This window comes from Physeter macrocephalus, chromosome 2 (genome assembly GCF_002837175.3).
Source record: "Physeter macrocephalus isolate SW-GA chromosome 2, ASM283717v5, whole genome shotgun sequence".
Lineage (NCBI taxonomy): Eukaryota > Metazoa > Chordata > Mammalia > Artiodactyla > Physeteridae > Physeter > Physeter macrocephalus.
In genome coordinates, this window is record NC_041215.1 from 54,787,919 (window position 1) to 54,805,872 (window position 17,954).

Below are 17,954 nucleotides of genomic sequence, written 5' to 3' on the forward strand. Positions count from 1 at the left end.
GATGAATATTATGTACTATTAGGTGAGGAAAGCAAGTTGCAGGAGAACAGGACAGATAAATAATGATAGATGAGGTAGATAGGTAATGCACATCCATGTATATAAAGATATGTACACACATATAGTATGATCACAATTTTTGTATAAAAGAATAGAATAATAGGGTTTGGATTCAGGCTCTGAAATTTGAGAGATCTTTGAACCTCACTTTCTTCATGTGCAAAATAAAGGCAATCTTTTTGTGAAAATCAAATGAGATGATGATGAAAATGATTTTTGAACTGTAAATAGCAATCAAATGCCATATAATAATATTACCATAATATAGTCTTATATGAGTCTGAAGTTCAGGCTCACAAAGTCCTCCAAAGTTAGTGTCAACTTGCACAATTGTGTTTGGCTTTATCCACACCAATATCAGCCGCTTCTTCTGGTCTCCAATTGTGTGTAACTGGATTCACAAGAGAGAAAACAAATGGGGAACTATATTAATACCCCTGCAGGTTACCCATGCAGTGCCAGGAAAACACTGCACATGTTCCCAGAGGAGCCACACAATCCATTCAGTACCTTCAGCCCTAACAAGATCATGTTTTTCTAGATGGTTAGTTAGAGGACCACAGAAGATAATAGCCTTTCAGAAATATGGTTGTGTATAAGAAGTGTTTTCACTTTTTAGAATTAATGTATTCTCTTCACATATATGCTTTATAAATAGTTTTAATCATATAACAGACCCAATTTTATATCCTGCCTCTGGGGCCAGGTGACTCTACTTCTTTCTAGTTGTTTAATCTTGGAAAATTACTTAGCCTCTCTCTATCTCGGTTCCATCATTTGCAAAATGGGGGTGATAATACTATTACCACTTCAGATTGTTGTGATGACTAAATGAGTTAAAACTTTTAAAGGACTTAAAATGAGATATTACCTAATAGGTGCAAAATAAATGTTAGTTATTATTATCCTAAATGTTCCATTAATCATAAGTTTCTATGCTTTTTACATATTCATTATATAGTCTTCATAACCATCATTTTATTGATGTTTAATAGAACATAAATAGCATGCTCTACAAAATGGGTGTATTGTCATTTATTTGTACATTATTCTGTTTGCTTCTTGTTTTTCAAAATGTTTTCTATTGTACATTAACTTTTTCCGTATTCTGGATTATTCCCATAAGATAGACCCCTAGCCCAAAAGAGTTTAGAGGAAGAAAGAATATAGAAATCTTTGGGTATTTTGATATATATTGAAAGTAGGACTTTAGGTTATGAATATATCTTTACTGAGTCCTTTCTGAACTCCCTTCAGAACTTGACATGATTTTCTTCATCCAGCCATTCAACACCTGCTGATGTTTTTATCAAGGTTCGTTTAAGAAAGGTCATTATAGGAAATGACCCTGTTAAAATTCATATATATATAAAAGTATTTGAGTTTCAGATCTTTAAAACATAGTTCCCTAAGTATAATCACATCATGTTAGAATTTTGCTGCCAGTTAGGAAAATTTGAACTCAAAAAAAAAAAAAGGAAAGCCCACTTAATGATATTTTTAGCACATAAAATTCCCCCTCTGAATCATGCACTCACAAACCATGCACCCCTAAACATTTAGCTCCTTCTGACTCATTCTGAAACACTCTGACAACTTCTCCATTGAAATTCAAAATGTCCCAATACTGTAACATCCTCTTTTCCTCTAATTAATTAGTTCCCTTTCCCACTGGCAAAATGCAAGAGTGATAATCTCTGTATTTACAGATTGTGGAATGAAGCACACGCCTGGAATCTTCCACTGCCCACTACTCTAATCATTCCCATCTTCCAGGCATGCCTGTCTCAATCCTAACACTGGATTTTCCTTGTCTTCCTTCCCTGCCACCCCACCAGCACTGCCAATAAGTGACATCTTATCCTTCAAATTCCGGATGTTCTTAAACCCCATTTCCATCTGTGGATGCTATAGTTTCTGTGCCCTCTCTGCACAGTTTGCATAAGGAGACACACTGTCCTCACTAATTTATGTGGATTGATCCAGGCTTCCAAGGCACAGTTAGCTTTCCCATGACAATCTGCTTACTTTCCTCTTCTACCAATACACTCTGAGTGTTCCATCCTGTATAGGGGGTCACTCTACATGGAGAGCTCCCATCATGCCAGAGAAAAATTGAATCCATAGTGTTTGCTCTCAATAGCCCCTTTCCCTTATTGCTAATTATTACAGTACCCAAAAAATAAACATGAAACTCATTCCTCAGGTATTTTTCTATTCTGTTGCTGCAACTCACACTGGGCTGCTGGTCTGGCAAGCTTTCAAGTTCCTTTGCCACCAATTATTGAATTAATTAATTTTCCAGCAAGCTCGCTCTTTGTTCTGTGTAGCACATAAGTGGCACTCAGGGATGGCAAGTTTATACTAAGAAAGCAAGACAAGTACTAATTTAAGTCACTATGAGAAGCACTTAAAACCCCACACCTTCCTAGTAAACCCTTACTGACCATTATCAACCTCCCAAGTGGGACCAAGTGAATGACTTCAGAGACCTGAAAATTTCACCTAAGTGGCCTTGCATGAACCCAGACTAAATCTGAAATTAAAGTCATTCTTTGAAACCCCACTGGAAATTCTAGCAATGTGGCTGGGGGGATGCTACTGGTTGGCAAAATGGCAAGTCATTTATCCTCTCCGCCCTTGTTTCCTCACACATGAAATGAGGAACACTGATTTGCTTCGCAGGAAGGCTGCATGCGTTTAATTAATTAACAACACACATCAAAAATAAAAGCTGCAGAACACCTTTGCTCAGCCCCTAAACTTGGTAAATCTGCCAATAGCATTCATTGTTTAGTTGATCTAACCTAGGTCTTTCCTTAAGTTGTGTCTCTGGTCTGGCCCATAAGTACGTTTTTGTCTACATTTATAGAAATTTATAGGCACACATGTGAGTTTTGGTTTCCTATTTTAATGTTTTCTTTTCACTGCTGCAATTGTTGAGGTCTTATGTTTTCTCCTTCAAATGCTCACTGAGCTCCCCATTTACTACAGAAAACACTAGGCAGACATGCCAAAAAATTGCATGTCCGACTAGTGTATATCTAGCCAAATGAGCCCACATCAAACTCAGTTTTCCTTTCCTTACTCCAAAGTACCTTCTGTGACTAGACAAAAGGTGATGGAAACTTCATCCTAGAACATCAAACCCTGCCAGGCACATTTCCATCTGTCCTGTTGAAGATTGCCAAAAGCATTTTTTTAGGGTTTTTTTTTTTCCCTTAGTCAATCAAAAATTCTCTCAGGCAGAAGTTATTTTAGGACTAGGAAATGTGGTAGTTCCTACCCTGACTGACTTCTTGGACTTTGGAGGACATACCTGACCAAAATAGGGGGCAGAAAAACAGCTGATGTACAGAAGTGGTACCTTCAGAATCTGTTTACTTCCTTCTTTTAGCTACAATAAAACACTCAAAGACATTCAGCCTAAGTGATGAAGAATCATGTCTGTAAGGAGAGAGAGGAAATCAGATGTCTTAGATCCTAAAGAGATAGGAAGCTTTACAGCTAGAGCCTGGAGCCAAGAAGGTTAGAAGAGAAATGATATTAATGCCAAGGAGGGAAGGTCAAGGCCAAGGACTTGGGGTTGAATGATCAATGGCTGGTTGTCCAAGACAAAAAGTAGACTGCCCATTTTGACACTGGGTCAAGGAAAAGTCTTACTGATAAACAGGGGCAGAGATAGGAAACATTCATGTTAAATGTGTTTATTCTCTTCTGTAGAGAAGACCAAATTGTTAAAGGGGAAAGGTTTCTTAATACCTCTCCCTGAACTGACGCTGTATCAGTTTGCTAATTTGTGCCAAATTAACAGTCATCTCTCATCAGTCAACTTTAATAGATTCTCAGGACCACCAAGTATCCCCAAGACCGGTTCCCACCCTGGTTTAGGCTTTATCGCTTCAGAGGGGGAAGGGTAAGTTGGGACGAAGTGAGAGAGTGGCATGGACATGTATACACTACCCAATGTAAAACAGATAGCTAGTGGGAAGCAGCCACGTAGCATAGGGAGATCAGCTCGGTGCTTTGTGACCACCTAGAAGGGTGGGATAGAGAGGATGAGAGGGAGACTCAAGAGGGAGGAAATATGGGGATATATGTATATGTATAGTTGATTCACTTTGTTATACAGCAGAAACTAACACAACATTCTAAAGCAATTATACTCCAATAAAGATGTTAAAAAAAAAAAAGACTGTTCTATGAGTCTTTTTTCATGTTTTTCCTAAATAGCCATAGCAGGATTATGCCTGAACATTGTAGTTTCTAGATGCACAGAGATGTTAGTGAGTCTTTATTAAGAAAGCATAGGTTTTGATCACTATGCTACACACTATAAGAATTTTTTTAATGAGGTTCTTACTTCCACTAATAAAATTTGATTTTTAATTGAAAAGTCTGTACTCCCACAACTATAATAGCACTGAACAAATGCATTAACAAAGTGATTTATAGTCAAATGTAAGTCAAGATAGTACTGAAAAAGCAGAATCCAGAGTTCTTGAATGAGCACCCTCCAACCACAAGATCAGGAAATGAGGTCAGACCTAACTGGGGAAAGTGACCACCCCAGCTGCCTTCCTTTTTTACTTCCCACTCACTCTTTAACCCTCTGGCCTCTGTCTTCCCTCCACCACATGCTGGCTATATCGACGTTGGTGGTTCCCAAATTTAGTGTGCATCAGAATTACCTGGAGAGCTTGTTAAAACACAGATTGCTGGGCTCTACCCTCAGTGTATCTGATTCAGTAGATCTGGAATGGGGCCCAAGAATTTGCATTTCCAACAAATTCCCAGGTTCTGCTGCTGCTGCTGACCTGGGAACCTCATTTTGAGAGCCACTGATCTATGGAAACTGCCGTGTAACCTTGACCCAATCTATTTTCTGAAACTGAGAATACCTACTACCTCTTCCTCAGAGAATTACTGAGAAGACCTAAAACTTGTAAATGAAATGAATCACTGTGAAAGAACTTTATAAACTAAGCAGATATATATTACTAGTGATCTTCAGTATGGACCTAATTGTCTCTCTGTTGTATTTGATCACAAGGAACACCTTCTTCTTGAAACTCTGGTCTCTGTCCCACTGTTCTTTTCTGTCTCCTTTACTCATTCCTCCTTCTCCTTTATTCCCTGCTCTTCTCTCTCCATACTTTCTCTCTATATATCCATCTAGTCTCACTGGCTCAAAAATCACTTATAAAAAAAAATCTAACTTATCCTGTCCTGGTCATAACTTCTCTAAGATTAAAAATATATATATCATATTTTACTCTTTCCCATACCTAACTCTTCTTCCCAGATACCAACAGTCTTAAATGCTTCCTCTTACAGCCTTTAATGTCATCTGCCATATTGCCTTCCTTCTTCTACAATTCCAGTGCTGCCACTCTTGTTGGCCTCTGTCCCACAGGCCTCCCACCTGGCCTCTCTACTTCCATAGCCTCCCTGCTCCCGTCCTCCTAAATGCTCCCTCTTGTGAAGCTATTTTCATCAAGCCCCTTCCTCTCAAATCCACTCTGGCTCTCCATGGCCTAAATAATAAACTCCCAAAGCTAACTCAAATATTAGGGTCTTTGAAATCTGCCCTCACTTTTGAGCAGAAGCTGGATGGGTGTCTGTCAAAGGCAGTAGTAGAACAGATTCCTGTACTGAGTGATCTTCCCTTACCACTCTCCAATTAGGTATTTACAGTCTTTAGTACTACTATTTCTCTAATAAAGCCATGGCTACAATCAATCCATCCTACTAACTTTTCATACCAAAGTACCATCTTAAGTATTACAAATGTGCCTTTGCCAGTGATGTTACCTTTCCTTTCTGCCCACACAAATTCAGTGAGGTCAAATTTAATGCCTTCTTTTCTACTGGTGCTTGTAACTCCATACATTCTAAAGCACTTTGTACTTAAAGTCTTCCCCCTTCTCTCTCCTCTTCTTTTCCTTCTCCTCCTTCTCCTTCCTCCTCCTCCCTCCCTCCTTCCCTCTCTCCCTCTTTCCTTCTCTCCCCTGAGTCATCCCCATCACTATACAACATGCTTTAGAACCTCTTATCCTTAAAATAAATAACTCCATTGACCCACTTGCACCATCATCTGCCTTACTGTCAATCAGACCATTTCTTTGCTTGTTTTTACAACTTCTCTATACACAGCTTCTCTTTTTTTCACTTCACATTCATTCCTTCTTCAACCCTTTGCAATCTAGCTTCCAACTCCACTGAATTTGCTCTTTTCAGTTTCACGAAGAAGCACCTCTGTGCCAAAGTCAATGAAATTGTCTGTCTTCTCTTATCCACCTTTCAGTAGAAATTAACATGTCTAGCCATTCCTCCCTACTAACTCTCTTTCTTCTCTTGGCTTCCAGCACTTCTGCTTTTTTCTTACCTCACTGGTCACTCATTCTCAGTCTTCTATCATGACCCTTCTTCTATTCAGCCTCTAAGTTTTGGAGTGCCCAGGGGTTCAGTCCTGGGCTCTCCTTCTCTTACTATCTACACATTCCCTAGATGACCTCATCTACTCACTGGCATACTATCTACCTGCTGGTGACTCCTTATTTTACCTCCAGGCATAACATCTACTTTAAAGCCCAGGCTCTGTCTTCGTATCTTAACTATGATGTCTAATATGCACATTAAACTTACCTGAATAGAACTCTTAGTTCGCCTCTCCAATCTCCTTCCTGTTTCTACTCCAGTCTTCCCTCTCCCAACAAATGACACTATTCATTTAACTCAAACCAAAAATTAAGACATCATCTTTAATATCCACCCATACTCAATCAATCAGCAGATCCTGTGTGTTGTACCAGTAAAATATATCTCGAATGTGCCCAATTCTCTCCATCTCCAGTGCTGCCACCCTAGACCAAGTCATCAAACTCTCTTTCCTGGAATGTTGTAATAGTCCCCTAAGTGGCCTTCCTGCATGCATGCTTGGCCTTCTCCCATAGCAAACAGAGTGATCTTTTTGAAACATAAATAATACCACATTATTCTCCTACTTAAAATATTGCAGTGACCTCCCATTTTATAAAATTCAGACTTCTTACTGCAGCTTATAACATTAGGCTCTTGACTCTCCCATCTCATTGGTACCACATTCACACAAGCATCTTATTCAGACCACACTGGTCTTCTTTTACTCGTCACATAAGCCAACCTCTTTCTTGATCCCAGGATTTTTGCTGTTCCCTCCTTCAGAAATACTCCCTGCTAGGTTTTCACATGGTAAATTCTGCCTTATCCTTCAGATTTTAGTTACTAATATCATCTTCTCTGAGAGGTCTTTTTTGACTACCCTGTCAAAAAAATTCCTTATTAAAAAGGTACTTTCTATCTCACTAAGAGTAAGAGTAATTATAATTCAAAATCTCACTAGTTATGTTTTTATTTACGTGTTTGTTATCTGTCTCTAGCTTCATCTCTTAACCTCCCTGAAACGAGAATATAAGCTCTAAAAGAAGAAACTTGTATGTATTCTTCTATGATTTATTCCTAGCCCCTAAGAATACTGCTTAGTTTCCTCAATAAATATTCATCAAAAAAATTTTAATGAATAGAAGGCCCACACATGAGTCAGGATGGGCTATAGAAACACAAGTCCAAAATCTCAGTGGGCTAAAACCATAACAATGTATACCTTGTAAGGACTACAGGACACTGCTCATTGTGGTCCATCAGGGACCATGACTGACAGATGCTTCCTCTCAACACATGTGTCCATGAGGAGCAGCACACCCATGGGACAGGGTGTGTTTAATTGCATGCAGCTCTTAACACTTTCAGCAAGAAGTGGCATGTATCAATTTTGCTTGCTTTGGCCAAAACAAGTTATATAGCCAAGCTTAAATTTCTTTATTTTTTAAATTGAAGTATAGTTGATTTACAATGTTGCATTAATTTCTGCTGTATAGCAAAGTGATTCAGTTATACATATATATATATATATATATATATATATATACACTCTTTTTTTATATTATTTTCCATTGTGGTTTATCATAGGATATTGAATATAGTTCCCTGTGCTATACAGTAGGACCTTGTTGTTTATCCATTCTATATGTAATAGTTTACATCTACTAAACAACCTCCCACTCCATCCCTCCCCTAATCCCCTTCCCCTTGACAACCACAAGTCTGTTCTCTATGTCTGTGAGTCTGTTGCTGTTTTGTAGATAAGTTCATTTGTGTCATATTTTAGATTCCACATATAAGTGATATCATATGATATTTGTCTTTCTCTTTCTGACTTACTTCACGTAGTATGATAATCTCTAGTTGCATCCATGTTGCTGCAAATGGCATTATTTCATTCTTTTCATGGCTGAGTAGTATTCCATTGTATATATGTACCACATCTTCTTTATCCATTCATCTGTCAATGGACATTTAGGTTGTTTCCATGTCTTTAGCCAAGCCTAACTTCAAAAAGTGTGGGAAAGTATAATCATCCATGTGTCCAGAAGTCAGAAAGATGGAAATATATGCTTATCAGCACTTGTGATTCCATATCTATCTTCTACTAGAACATTTCTTACACTCAGAAGAAAGATGATAAAAATATTTGGTCATTGCACTTTTTTTTTTTTTTTGTGGTACATGGGCCTCTCACTGTTGTGGCCTCTCCCGTTGCAGAGCACAGGCTCCGGACGTGCAGGCTCAGCGGCCATGGCTCACAGGCCTAGCCGCTCCGTGGCATGTGGGATCTTCCCGGACCGGGGCACGAACCCACGTCCCCTGCATCGGCAGATGGACTCTCAACCACTGCACCACCAGGGAAGCCCTGTCATTGCACTTTTGACTTTCATATCTACCCTCTACTTAAAGCTTTCTTCCGCCAACGGAGCCTAACATAAACTCTCTGAATCTGTGTAGCATATATTTCTGTAATTCTCAATTGGTGTAACTGTTCAATCATCTGTCTCCCCATCTACACTGTAAATAAGGAGGGCAAGGATCCATATCTCTTTTCCTCTGAACCTAGTATTCTGAGAACCTGGCTCAGTGCCTTTCACATAGTAGATTCTATGAACAACTATTTGTTGGAGGAATGTCTTGTAGCCTTTCATGTGTATGTGTTTTTATCTGCACAATTAGACTAAATATTCCTCTGCATATAGTACATAAATTCAAGAATTTATATTTCATGTATCTTCCAGCTGACTCATCATGGAGATATTCTCATATTGGCAGGAACACAGTAAATACTTGTTGAACTAAGCTAATTGATAGTATTGAGGCCTCATCAAAATACCCCTATTAAAAAGGTACTCTCAAATCTCCAGCACCATCATCTTTTGAACACAAACTCACAGAAGACACACATTGCCATCCCTGGCTTCCAGCAAAAGTTCTGTGGCCAGTTTTCTTTGGTAGGAAAAAACCAACAGGTGATTGCTTGGGTCTTCTTGGTTCTGTTGGTGATCAATCTGTCTGGAAGTGAAACTCCTCTTTCCACAGGATTTCATCAGAGCAGTAACCACAGGACTCAGATTTTGGTCATTGGTAGTGTCTCAGCTCAGCTGTGTATCCTAAAGTGAAAATGAAACTTGTGTTCCATTCCCTTATGTTCCTTTGCCTGAAATTGCCAATTCCTAAAATGATGCTGAGATTAAAATCTGTTCCTTCTTGAGCGAGGTCATAATGTATGATGACAAATCTGTATCTAAGACCCTTGCTGTATGACAGAGAGTGGCAGTATTGTTGAGATTTTTATATCAGAAAATATCCTTTGGTTTCCAGGTGGTTTCTATTTCTGCTGACAAGTTCAAAGTACATATATCTGGACATCCTCCCTGCTGCAATGCTATTGGACTCATAGCCTTCTTCCTTAGAAAAATGTCATTTCAATTGACTGAGTATTCTCAATCTTCCAAATCACACAAGCCAGTGTATCACAGTAGAAAGAGTTAGAGAGGCCTTCTTTAATTCCATAGCACATCTCGGGTGAATCTCGTAACCTGAATTTCAGTTTCCTCATCAAAAAAATGAGGATAATAATACATGCCTCATGGGATTAAATAACATAAAATTGGAAGTGTTTCTATTCCTGGCACACAGGAGATATTCAGTAAATGTTTGTGCTTTTCTAACAGCTACTTTAACTGTTAAGCAAGGTACCAATTTAAAGTCCCTTCAAATAAAATCATCTAACAATCATAAAACTGTTTTGAGCTAATTAACTTAAGGGCCCATAACAGAGCCTGATACACAATAAACTCTATATACGAATATTAGCCGATAGCATCTACAGAGGGACATACTGCTGTGCTATAACTTGATTTTTGCCACTTTCCCACATTTTCATCTCATTCATATGGCTTTTCTAAAATGTATCATGCTCTCTTCCATTGTGTTTGGGAATGTATGTTGGTACAACTTTTTTCTATGGAGAGCAATTTAGCAATGTCCTTCAAAATTTTAAATGCACAAATTCTTTGACCCAGCAATTCTACTTCTAGGAATTTATCCTATAGATATGCTAACACATATGCAATATGATATATGTAGAAAAACATTCATAGTAACATTGTAATATGAAAAGATGGAAAATAGCCTAATGTTCATTAGTAAGAGAGTAGTTAGACAAATGATAGTATGTGCGTATAAAGAAATCTTATGAGTGAGGCAACTATAAATACTGACATGGAACAACCTCCAAGATATGTCCTTAAGCAAAAAGAGCAAGGTGCAGAGCAATGTCTATGATACGCTACTATCGCGTTACAAATTGTAAGTATCTACATACTTGTGTAAGAATAGACCATCCCTGGAAGGACACAAGAGACTGGTAATAGTGATTGCCTCTGGGAAGGGGAACCAGGTAGCCCTGGGGAAGAATAGAGAGATGATTAACTCCTATAATACCTTTTGAATTTTGTCCTACGAACATGTAGTTTCTTTTCCAAAAATATGTTTCTTAAAACTGTCCTTGGGCTTCCCTGGTGGCGCAGTGGTTGCGCGTCCGCCTGCCGATGCAGGGGAACCGGGTTCGCGCCCCGGTCTGGGAGGATCCCACATGCCGCGGAGCGGCTGGGCCCGTGAGCCATGGCCGCTCCCACATGCTGCGGAGCGGCTGGGCCCGTGAGCCATGGCCGCTGAGCCTGCGCATCCGGAGCCTGTGCTCCGCAACGGGAGAGGCCGCAGCAGAGGGAGGCCCGCATACCACAAAAAAAAAAAAAAAAAAAACAACTGTCCTTAATTCTATTGTAAATCATTGATTAAATCTGGGAAGAGAATGATAAACAAAAGGAATGTCTAGAATGCTTTCTTTTTTCTTTGTTTATTTTTTTTTAAAAAGGTATTTGTATTCTGTAATTATTTAAAATTTAATATAATAATGGAAAATGACCGGAAAGGGAAAATACAGCTAGTTAAACCACTGTCACTTCCATACTACAGTGACTGTCCATCAGTCAACAAGCATTGAATTGAGTATTTATTAAGTCCTTGATGTTCTGGAGGATGCAGTGAGCGAAGAGATGCAAAAGAGATAGAGGGCCCGGTTTCTCCCCTCAAGGAGCTCACAGTCTGGTTAGATGGATGAGACTTATAGGTGAAATGGTGAACACCATCCAGCAGTAAAGTATCATGCAGCAGTGAGGCTGGCCTGGGTAAGGAGGCTTTACAAAGGAGGGGTCTTTTTCTGTTGTAGAAACAGAGATAATGATGATGTTGGTGACAAGTTATGTCTCCTACTTTATCCATTTCCTTGTCTTCAAAATGGAATAATCTGCCTTGGCTCTCCTCTCACAGGGATGCTGTTAGGATTAATGAGATAAAGTTTGTGCTTATATAGCATCTTTCTTCTGAGAACTCAGAGTGCTTTGTGTAAAGTATTCTTATTAATATTCATAGGGTGGTTTATATAGTTTTCCACCTTTCACTTTGGAATTTGCACATCTATACCTAAAGACTTGGATTCTTTTCTCACTCTTCCTCAACATCACTCTCGTTTTTGCACCAAAATAGTGCAGGTTCAAGCTTTAAAGTCTAGGTGGTTTTATATAGCTCAGGGCTAATAACATCACACAGCTTGCCTACAGGAGAACCCACCTGTACATTCTAAAATTTCTGCAGATTCCATTGTATACATATGCATGATAAACCTGAGCACATGGTAAGATTTCAAACAAGTATATAACAGGAATGGAAAAATCTATAACTAAGACTGCTTCCTAGGAAGGGTGAATCACAACAGCAGTAAGTCTTGTGAGGTTGTGCTTGCGAGTTTAGGGGTCCAGGTTGAACCCCACCCCCCTCCACTGTCCCCAGAGACCAAACTACACTGCATAACAGGAGTGATTTTAGGTTGGGGACAGAGGGTGTCAAAAGAGGAGGCAGAAGTAGAGATGGGAAGAAGAAAAATGGAGCCAGGAAGGTAGCGGGAGGCCATGCACAGCAGGAAATGACTTTTCCATATTTCCCCTCCCCAGTTATGAATAAACTTCACCAAAGCTTACAAAATGCTAGGAGTGAGTGGATTTCTTATGTAAGCTTGGCTGCATTTCCACCCAGAGAGATGGGGGTAATGAAGCAGAGACAAGATGATGAGCCTGGGAAATGATAGAAATCATGGGAGAATCTGGACTCGCGATGACCTGGGACTGACTAGGCTCCAAGTTAATTAGACTAAATCTCTGAGGAAAAAAGGGACTTGGCTGACATGACGATAAAGATATGTCATGCCCATTGCTGCTTATTATTTATGCATGTATACCAATATTAAAATCAAGTTTTTAAGAAGTAAAATTTAGGTTTAGAAAAGATGGCCCAGTACAGCTCCTGTCTTGGACCAAGTGGAGAGCGGAAGGCAGAGAGTGAGTGGACTTCCTCCCTGTGCAGCAGCCAAGCCTGGATCCAAGGTCTCCTACCTCCCAGTCAAGTGCTGGCTACATGTAACCAAACTGTGCCACCGCCCCACACATCTTTCCTCAGACTTGTTTCTACCCTGTTTGCATGTTTGAGAACAGCACTTGGCTGAAGCCTTCAACTTGAGAGGTAGTAGGAGTGCTGCCTACTCATATCACGCTACCTGTTTGGCCCTAGGCCAGTATCACAAAACAAAGCTTCTTGCAGCAACTGAGAAGAAACAATCTGCATAACTTAAAGCTATGTTAGAGTGTTGTGCTTCACGTCTGAGCAGCATAAGTCTTGAGCTTTAAATAGCCCAACCCCAACATATATTGAAGAGCAATATTCTAAAGGTTGTATTACATAAAGTGGAACACTTAGTGACACCACAGCAAAGTGCCAGGTCCCCTTTCTTGCAAATTGACGGAAGCCAGCCTCAGTTAGGCAGCTGGGGAGAAAACTTCCCTGTGATATGAAACCCAAAAGAGGTCAGCTCTGTTTATAATTTGGAGAGCCCTACTGTATTCCACTGACCCCAAATAGCTCCTCCCCTTGTCTGCTGTAGTCTTGCCAGCCCTCTGGTAGGACCATCATAGAGTCACTTCTCTGGATTAGACAGTAAGAGTCATAATTCCTGGAAGGACATTTAGGAATACCTAAATGTGCCACAGGTACACCTAAGGGCACAGGCCTTAGCTGGTGGACAAGAGTTATAGACAATGTCTTTTTCCTTTGGCCTTCTCCCTCTAACGTAGAGACCCAGATATGTTTTCATTACTCTCTTTGATATCCTAGTAGTTGCTTCGCACAGTTATAAAGCATTAAAGACCAAGTTGTATACCAGAATCATCTATGGAACTTATATAAGTTATAAATGCCTAGGGTCCACCCCAAACTTACCAAGTTGGAATTTGGAAAGTGGTAGATGTTTGAACAAGTATGTTTTGAAAATGGTCCCACAGAAATTCTGATGCAAGCTTCTGTTTCACAACCACCGAGGATAGGATGGGATGCAGGTGAAGGTCAAGGATGGGAAAGAGGTATCCTGGAAGACCTGGTGACTGGAGAAATATGCCACCTAGAAAGGATGGGTCCCAAAGACTGTACCCCAAAGCAAGTCCCTGATAGAAAGGGAGTGCAATCACTGAAAGGTAATCACTCCGGAAAGTGACTGAGAATTCCAGACCATGCTGGGGAAAGTCCCCCCAAAAGGACTGCCTGAAACAAATAAGAACCTTACCCAGTGTATACTGCCATATACATTTACATTTGTTTATGCTTTCAATTTAATATTTACTAACTAATAAATGCCAGGTGCAAAGTTAGGTGCTAGGATAGAATACGGAGCAAAACCAGACAAAATTGCTTACCCTGTGGAGCTTCCATTTTAATAGGAAAGGCAAGGGATTAAAGAAGTGATTATACTAAATGTAATGAGTAACAGAGGAAGTACAGGATGCTAGAGGAATACATAATGAGAGAACTAACCTAGTCTAAGGGTAATCAAGGAAAGCTTCTGGAGCAAGTGCTTGTTAAATGGAGACTAGGAGGATAAGTGAATATTAGTCTGATAAACAGAATAGGGGATGAGAATCCAGACTCATGTGCAAAGCCTCATGGTGTTTTAGCCCAAGGAAGATTTTTTTTAACGCCCCGCTGCCTTCCCACAAGTTGAATAATAATCTCTAGGGGTAGGACCCAGACATCAATAATTTTTAAAGCTCTCCAGGTTATTCTAATGTGCAAACAAGGAGAACCAGTGGTATAGAGACAGGACTTTCCATTCAGGATACTGAAAGAAATTCAGAGCATTTAATGCAAGCGAGATAACAGCAAGAGATGAGCCTGGAGTGACCATATCCAGTAAGCAATGTGTTGGAATTCTCCAGAGAATCAGAAGAATAGGACATGCCAGATAGATAAATAGATAGATAGATAGAGGGATTTATTATAAGGAATTGGCTCACATGATTATGGAGGCTGAGAAGTCCTACAGTTTGCTGGTGGTATAACTACAGTCCAAGTGTAGAAGAAGACTGATGTCCCAGGTCAAAAACAGGCAGAGAGAAAGCGAATTCTCCCTCACCTTTATTCTATTCAGACCTCTAACTGATTGGATGAGGCCCACCCACAAGGAGAGGGCAACTGCTTTATTCAGTCTACCAATTCAAATGTTCATCTCATTAAGAAACACTCTCACAGGCACACGCAGAATGTTTAACCAAATACCTGGCTACCCTATGGCCCAGTCAACTTGACACATAAAATTGGACATCGCACCATTCTTAAAGAATTCGTATTTTATCTTGAAGTCATGGGAATCTTTTAAGCCAGGGAATATGATCTGATTAGTACATTTTATATGGTCACTCTGGTTGTGGTTGTGAGGAAACTAAAGGTGATGAAATCATTAGGATGTTGTTGCAATAATCTAGGCAAGAGTGATGGCTGACAGACGTGCTGGAGAGAGATGGAGAGATGTGAATCCATCTGCAGAAAGGAAGAATCAATAGGACATGATGATTGATTGGATATGAGAGATGATGCAGAACAGAGTCAAGAGTGCCTTCCAGGTTTTAATTTGAACAACGTGGTGGATTGGAATTCTATTTACCAAAATGGGGAACATAAGAACATCCCTCCACAGAGTTGCAGATTTCAGTATATGAGAGCTCCATCGTCCTTCAAAGACCACTTTCTTCCAAAAAGACTGCACCTCAGCTATCCCAAGGAGATGAGCATCCCAACTGGATTTCCCTATACCCTAAGGAAGTCGTTCCTCCACCTACTTCCAAGGCAGCCCTAAACTGAGAAAATCTGAGGGTGAAGGTATCATTAAAAAGGGCTGGGAAGTCAGATAAATAGAAGATACAAGTACTTGCCCTGAAGGGAAAGTGTTACTAAAATTTCATCCTTAGAAACACAAAATTTGCCCTTTTGTTTCTGATCATAATGCTGTGGTTCTACTTAGGGGCAAATGGAACCTCAATAGGATGTTTTCACCTGGAAGTGCTCTTCTGGGAAATGCAGCCAGCTGGTTTACCAATGGATCATGTCTTCTAACCCAGAGGACTAGTCAGATGACTACCAAGGCCTCTCATCTCTATTATAACATCTACTTAGATTCTCTACATGCCCTCCCTAAACAAGGAGCATAGGTCCTCCAAACATAGAGAGCAAGACCACAACTATCATTCTTCCACACTAGAGATGCTGTAGGAATTGGTATTAAGCAGGGGCACAGGGCACTGCACACTGGAGAGCACTGTGAACCCCTGTACCCTGACCCTGCCCCAGAAAACTTAGAAGCGCTGGGTTCCATTTGCAAAACTCCTTTCATAGGAGGGTCCCATAAATCCAGTTTCAACAGTGCTTGAAAGATTAAACTCAGGAAAATAATTGTGTTTGGTTTGGTAAAGCACCTGAAACGATGGCTACTTTTTTTTTGACATGCAAAAGTATTTATTGCAGCATTATTTGGAAACAAATGGCAAATAGTCAAAAGACTATTACACTGCAGTTAGTTACACTGATCGACCTACCCATATCAACACAGGTGAATCTCAAACTACTGAATGGAAAAACTAGGTACAGAAGGATACTATGGTATGTCGCCATTTACATAGTTTTAAGACATTCAAAACCAAAGATCTGAAACAGTAAATCAGCAGCCTCCTGTGTTTGCAGCAGGCTGTTATGGAGGCATCCAAATGTCCGTAGGCTAGACCACCGTATTTCTGCCTGCCCCGTAAGAGATGAGGAGCTTGGGGCACTGACAGAATCAAAGCATCCACCGTCTACAACTACCCTAGAAAACCGCATCACTGATGTTTCCAAAAACCACGCAGTTTGGTTTCCTGGGTTGCTCAGTTAAAAGGCAGGATGTATTTGTGACCTCCCCAGATTTCTTAGGAAAGTCAGAGGTCTTGAAAATCAGACTAGGGACCGTCTGGGGGACTTGCTTTAAGTGGGTATCATTTTTTTTTTTTTTTTTTTTGGTCTGTGTCTTTTGTTCCTGTCATTAATTATTTTTTTCAGTTTACTTTTTTTTTATTGGAGTATAATTGCTTTACAATGTTGTCTTAGTTTCTGCTGTACAACGAAGTGAATCAGCTATATGTATACATATATTCCCTCCTCTTGGACCTCCCTCCCATCCCCCCTCATCCCGCCCATCTAGGTCATCATAGAGCACTGAGCTTAGCTGGGTGTGCTATACCACAGGTTCCCACTAGCTATCTGTTTTACACATGGTAGTGTATTTATGTCAAACCTAATCTCCAAATTAATCCCACCCCTCCATTCCCCGCTGTGTCTACAAGTCTGTTCTCTACATCTGCATCTCTATTCCTGCCCTGGAAATAGGTTCATCTGCACTATTTTTCTAGAGTCCACATATATGCGTTAATATACGATATTTGTTTTCCTCTTTCTGACATACTTCACTCTGTATGGCAGACTCTAGGTCCATCCACATCTCTACAAATGACCCAATTTTGTTCCCTTTTATGGCTGAGTAATATTCCATCATATATATGTACCACATCTTCTTTATCCATTCATCTGTCAATGGACATTTAGGTTGTTTCCATGACCTGGCTATTGTAAGTATCACTGCAGTGAACACTGGGGGCCATGTGACTTTTTGAATTATGGTTTTCACAGGGTATATGCCCAGTAGTGGGATTGCTGGGTAACATGGTAGTTATATTTTTAGTTTTTTAAGGAACCTCCATACTGTTCTCCATAGTGGCTGTATCAATTTACATGCCCACCAACTGTGCAAGAGGGTTCCCTTTTCTCCACACCCTCTCCAGCATTTATTGTTTGTAGATTTTTTGATGATGGCCATTCTGACCAGTGTGAGGTGATACCTCATTGTAGTTTTGATTTGCATTTCTCTAATGATTAGTGATGTTGAGCATCCTTTCATGTGTTTGTTGGCAATCTGTATATCTTCTTTGGAGAAATGTCTATTTAGGTCTTCTGCCCATTTTTGGATTGGGTTGTTTGTTTTTTTGATATTGAGCTGC

The 17,954-nt window shown here is 40.0% G+C and overlaps 1 pseudogene; it reads left to right on the top strand.

The window, feature by feature from the left end:
• Window positions 1-17,954, top strand: part of LOC102979720 (TBC1 domain family member 17-like) — a 99,231-nt pseudogene that overhangs the window by 12,695 nt on the left and 68,582 nt on the right.